Below are 6107 nucleotides of genomic sequence, written 5' to 3'. Positions count from 1 at the left end.
GAGATACGGAGTATAATAATCTAAGACCTTCTCCCGAGGTTACTATGAGTGACGGAGATATCCTTTAATACCTACTCCCAGGGTTGCTATGAGATACGGAGTATAATAATCTAAGACCTTCTCCCGAGGTTACTATGAGTGACGGAGATATCCTTTAATACCTACTCCCAGGGTTGCTATGAGATACGGAGTATAATAATCTAAGACCTTCTCCCGAGGTTACTATGAGTGACGGAGATATCCTTTAATACCTACTCCCAGGGTTGCTATGAGATACGGAGTATAATCCTCTAAGACCTTCTCCCGAGGTTACTATGAGTGACGGAGATATCCTTTAATACCTACTCCCAGGGTTGCTATGAGATACGGAGTATAATAATCTAAGACCTTCTCCCGAGGTTACTATGAGTGACGGAGATATCCTTTAATACCTACTCCCAGGGTTGCTATGAGATACGGAGTATAATAATCTAAGACCTTCTCCCGAGGTTACTATGAGTGACGGAGATATCCTTTAATACCTACTCCCAGGGTTGCTATGAGATACGGAGTATAATAATCTAAGACCTTCTCCCGAGGTTACTATGAGTGACGGAGATATCCTTTAATACCTACTCCCAGGGTTGCTATGAGATACGGAGTATAATAATCTAAGACCTTCTCCCGAGGTTACTATGAGTGACGGAGATATCCTTTAATACCTACTCCGAGGGTTGCTATGAGATACGGAGTATAATAATCTAAGACCTTCTCCCGAGGTTACTATGAGTGACGGAGATATCCTTTAATACCTACTCCCAGGGTTGCTATGAGATACGGAGTATAATCCTCTAAGACCTTCTCCCGAGGTTACTATGAGTGACGGAGATATCCTTTAATACCTACTCCCAGGGTTGCTATGAGATACGGAGTATAATAATCTAAGACCTTCTCCCGAGGTTGCTATGAGTGACGGAGATATCCTTTAATACCTACTCCCAGGGTTGCTATGAGATACGGAGTATAATAATCTAAGACCTTCTCCCGAGGTTACTATGAGTGACGGAGATATCCTTTAATACCTACTCCCAGGGTTGCTATGAGATACGGAGTATAATCCTCTAAGACCTTCTCCCGAGGTTACTATGAGTGACGGAGATATCCTTTAATACCTACTCCCAGGGTTGCTATGAGATACGGAGTATAATAATCTAAGACCTTCTCCCGAGGTTACTATGAGTGACGGAGATATCCTTTAATACCTACTCCCAGGGTTGCTATGAGATACGGAGTATAATAATCTAAGACCTTCTCCCGAGGTTACTATGAGTGACGGAGATATCCTTTAATACCTACTCCCAGGGTTGCTATGAGATACGGAGTATAATAATCTAAGACCTTCTCCCGAGGTTACTATGAGTGACGGAGATATCCTTTAATACCTACTCCCAGGGTTGCTATGAGATACGGAGTATAATAATCTAAGACCTTCTCCCGAGGTTACTATGAGTGACGGAGATATCCTTTAATACCTACTCCCAGGGTTGCTATGAGATACGGAGTATAATCCTCTAAGACCTTCTCCCGAGGCCGGCATCATGAAGCGGACTAACAGCAAGAAGATCTTCATGAGTATCAAGATCCTTAGGAACAGTTCTAATCCAGATTAAAATCTAAGCTGTATGCGTCAGATCAGTCATCATCATCATAGATATTCTGTCAGTGTTGGCAGGTCATTTTCTGCAACTGACAAGCTTCCACGCTCCACGCTCTTCAGCTAACCTTTTCGTTTTCACTTACGATTTTTCTGTTTTGATATCGTCCATTAATTGTAGTCTTCTTCGCCCCCACTTTCTCTTTCCTATCACAATATTCTTTAGCACGTTCCTCATGATACAATTTTTACTTAGCCAGTGTCCCAACCAGTTTTTCTTCCTCTTGTGAATAATATCTAAAATTATTTTCTTTCCCACAATTTCTAAGACATTTTCATTTCTTTTCCGTTCATGACTAATGAAAAATACTCAGACTGATCAATGATGATTTTCGATTTATTGTGGGAGGCGCGGTGGCTCAGTGGTAGAGCGGTGCTTGGAGTACCTGGTTCGATCCCAGCTCGCACCGTGTGGAGTTTGTGGTGGACAAACACCGTGCTCGTGGGGTCTTCTCAGGGTTCTCCCGTTTCCTCCCACTTTCTTCATTCCACCATTTCATTCATTTCTCATAATCACCGTCTCCTTTAGCATAAAGGTCGGACGTAAAACTCAAAGATATCATTTCATTTTATTTTCAATTTATTGTGAATATGAGCACTTAATTCTTCAACTCTTCTAGTAACATCTTTGAGTTCAACTTTTTCTTATCTGAGAACTCTGATAATTTCTACTGAACATTTATTTATTTATTTATTTATTTATTTATTGTTTTACAAATTCATCATCAAATAAACATTGTTTTGTCTTCTTTATTTCTAAATTCACGTCAAAAGAAGCGAGGAGAGAATAACTAAATATGTGGCTTTGAAAAAAAATCTTTGAGCATTAACCCTTTTCTTTAAGTCTATGATAATTGTAGCGCGTGCCATTTTCCTACATGATTCTGGTTGTATAATGGTGGCTGAGATTGTATTCTTTGTGACACGAGAGAACTTGTAAACACACAAGACACTATGCTTTATTGTCTTGATGTTTATGAAAAGAAATTCATTTTCCCACTTATCTTGAAACTTTCTGTTTCCATCACTAATCTTCCTTTTCTTACTCGTACTGAAGTGGCACTGACAAAAGACGACTCAAAATAACGTAATTCTTGAGGAAATGCCTTTCAATTCTGAAGTATGACGTAATGTAACAGTCTGTTCTTCTTCTTCTTCTTCTTCTGCGGTTGCTACTTGCCTTAGCGAAGATCACTCTCCCGGCAATTATAGACAGTGTTATCAAAAGAAACAGATGAAGAATTTAGATGAATCTTTAGAGATGCTTATAAGATGCTAAATAACGTAGATCTTTGTAGATAAAGATAATACGCAGTGAGAACAGGTGGGGATAAGGTAAAAATTAACGAATCTACATTAAATGGACCAGAACCGTGAAATTTATGAAGCATATAGAGAAATGGCTGGCGATATTGCTGGTATAGAGGACAAGAGAAATGAGATGATTGATGGAGCCAGTATCGAGACCACATTTACAAAGTGCAGTAGTGCGTTTTCGGAGAAGATATAAGGGTTGGGGAGTATACATAATGTGAAGTCTGTTACGGAGCAGAAAATGGAGGTAGGAGGGAGAGAAAGTATATTGAATGAACCAAGATGGAGAGCGGAGAGAAGAAGGATGCTGGGAGTACCAACGTGCCTTTGTACATGGGGCATTATAAGCAGTCCAGCGTTGATAATGAAGCGTAATAAGTCGTGGAAAAAGGCGAGACTGAAAGATCTATGGGAGTGCCGTGCAGGGCTCCGAAACGGGCTGCGGCATCAGCTAGAGAATTCCCGAGGATGCCGACATGACCTTTGGACCAAATTAAGCAGGAAGGAAGTCCAACGGTATAGAAGAAGACGAATTTCATAAAGAATCCAGGAGGGTTTCGAAGTCCACGGGGAAGATTATAGAGATTGGAGGAGAGATTTAGAATCTGTGGCGATACAGATAGATGTATACTGATGCTGAAGAGAATGAAGAAGAGTCGCAAACATGGCATAAGCTTCAGTAAGAAAGGTAGAAATATAATGGGGCAATTTAAAGCTGAAACATTACTGAAGAGAGGAATCGTAAAAGGCTGATCCCAAATGCAAGCCCTGGCCAGAACCGTTGGAAAGATTCACAACCACTCATTTTTCACGTTGCAGCATGAGCAGAAATGGTACGCTTAGTTTTTTTAGGTACCTAAATTAAATTTATTTTTTGTTTCCGCGCTTAGAACATATATCCACTTTGTTTATAGTCCCAGTCATTATATATTGTAAGTATTAAAAAAAAATATATGTATCCAAAGAAATATATGAAGAAAATGATAACACTTCTCTTCTTGAGGGCCGCGTGAGAAGACCTCGCGTGTAGACGGCCCATAGTTGGCTATCCCTGGGCTACACAATAGTACTTAATAAAAGAGTAACGATGACGTTATTTAGTGAAAATATTTTAAATTTATGTTTTATTTTCCTATTAACAAAGTTTAGAAACATCTAGGTAAAAAGAGAGCTCCCGCTTACTTATGTAGTTATAGCTGTAGGTTCACATCTCAATAGCTTCGGTGTTGAAAAAGACGTTAAAATCCGGAAACCAACCATATTACAACAATCAGGTAAAGAGAAGTTTCAGACATCAACACGAAGAGAGGAAAGGGGTTTTTGAAAAGGAATTGACCGTTACATATTATACGTTGGGTATACACGTGGGTCATTCAGTGACGACGTCAGCTTTAAGTTCTTAGGGGGGCAAAGGAGGGGCAGATACATTTTCGGGGGGCGGCTATTGGCATACCAGAAATGGCATATTTATTACGTTTGACTTATTTTACATTACATTGTGTATTTCGTTGCTGTTTTTATGTTAGATCTATATGATTATAAATTAAACTTATTTCAAATAAAATTTGTAACTAACAAATAAGTAACGTCTGCACATGAAATATTTTTCAATGAAACTTTTGAAGCCTAAACATAAATTGAATTACTTTCGCGTATGCTACAAGTAACACATTCGTCTAGATGCTACGTCTCTCTCTCTCTCTCTCTCTCTCTCTCTCTCTCTATATATATATATATATATATATATATATATATATATATATATATATATATATATATATATATATGTAGAGAGAGAGACAGAGAGAGAATTTACGAGGAGCTACTGAAAATGTCGTAGTCCAATCCAGAAGGAGTGTAGGTACTAGGTAGAAAAATGAAAACATATCTCTGTATGTACAAATATAAATTTTCATATTAATAATGAAATTCTTATTGTTTCTCAGGCCTCTGAAGTGATTATGTGTGCCCAAACAGATAATTTCACAAACATCCAGATCCTTACTGTTATAACATTTTTGTTCCACCAAGGAAAGTGACCGAAGTAAATTAATTAGGAAATCAGTGAAACACCACGGGACTCTCCTCCGTTATATATAGTGGTGAAGAAGTAAGTGGCTTAGTATAAACGTAGCAATTTCTCAACAAATTATGCTTTACATCCAGAATGATTAAAAGCAATGACTCTTCCCGAAGTCATGAATGCAATTGTGACATTATTTTTGAAAATTACAGCATTTCAGCCAGTGGTGTATATACCCTGGGGCTGGAGGGCCTAGGCCACCCCAGCTTTTGAGTGACAAAAATAATTTAAGCTATTATTTATATAGTTTTTAAAGTGTATAGTAAACTCACGATATGCTTATTATAGTCTGAGGTCTGGCTGCACCCCGCTTTCTCAGTTCTGGGCATTTCTTTGGAACTCGTCGGTAGCATAATTCAGAATGGCTTGGGTATGCTCAAAGTTTACGGCATAATGGGTTCCCAAAATGTCTATCAGGAGAATAAAAGAGTAACGGCATCAAGAGAAGTCTTCTTCCAATTTGACCCTAATGCTGATCAATTTCGCTCACGAATAGTAACCATAGGCGAAATATGGTTGCGCCACCATGATCCTGAAACGAAACAAGAATCAATGGAGTAGTAGCATTCATTTCTCCATTGCTCCAAGAAGTTCAAGACACAGAAGTAGGTTGAGAGACTGTTTGCAACATTCTTCTGGTATAAGTATGGAGTCGTACTCACAAACTACCTCCGCAACGGTCAGATATTTAATTCAGAATCTCTACATTACTTACAAAACCGAAAGAAAAATTCAAAGTTCAACGCCGCGGAAAATGAAAAGAAAGGAATTCTGATCCTTCAGGAGAATACACCTGTCCATCAAGCCCCTGCGAACACAACTGGCATTGCATGATCTAGGGTTTCAATGTCTAGATCATCATTCTTATTCCGCAGATTTAGCTCCGTCTAACTATTACGTATACTTATTTCCCAAACTTAAATAGAACTTGAAAGGACTCCATTTTAGATCTGATAGAGGTAGTGCTACGAACAGTGGTGCAAGGAAATCTTCAGATTTTTTAACTCTTCTGCAAAA

The sequence above is a fragment of the Thermobia domestica genome, chromosome 10 (assembly GCF_964235325.1).
Source record: "Thermobia domestica chromosome 10, izTheDome1.hap1.1, whole genome shotgun sequence".
Taxonomy (NCBI): Eukaryota; Metazoa; Arthropoda; class Insecta; order Zygentoma; family Lepismatidae; genus Thermobia; species Thermobia domestica.
The sequence above is the reverse complement of the archived record's forward strand: the minus strand, read 5'-3'. Positions refer to the sequence as shown.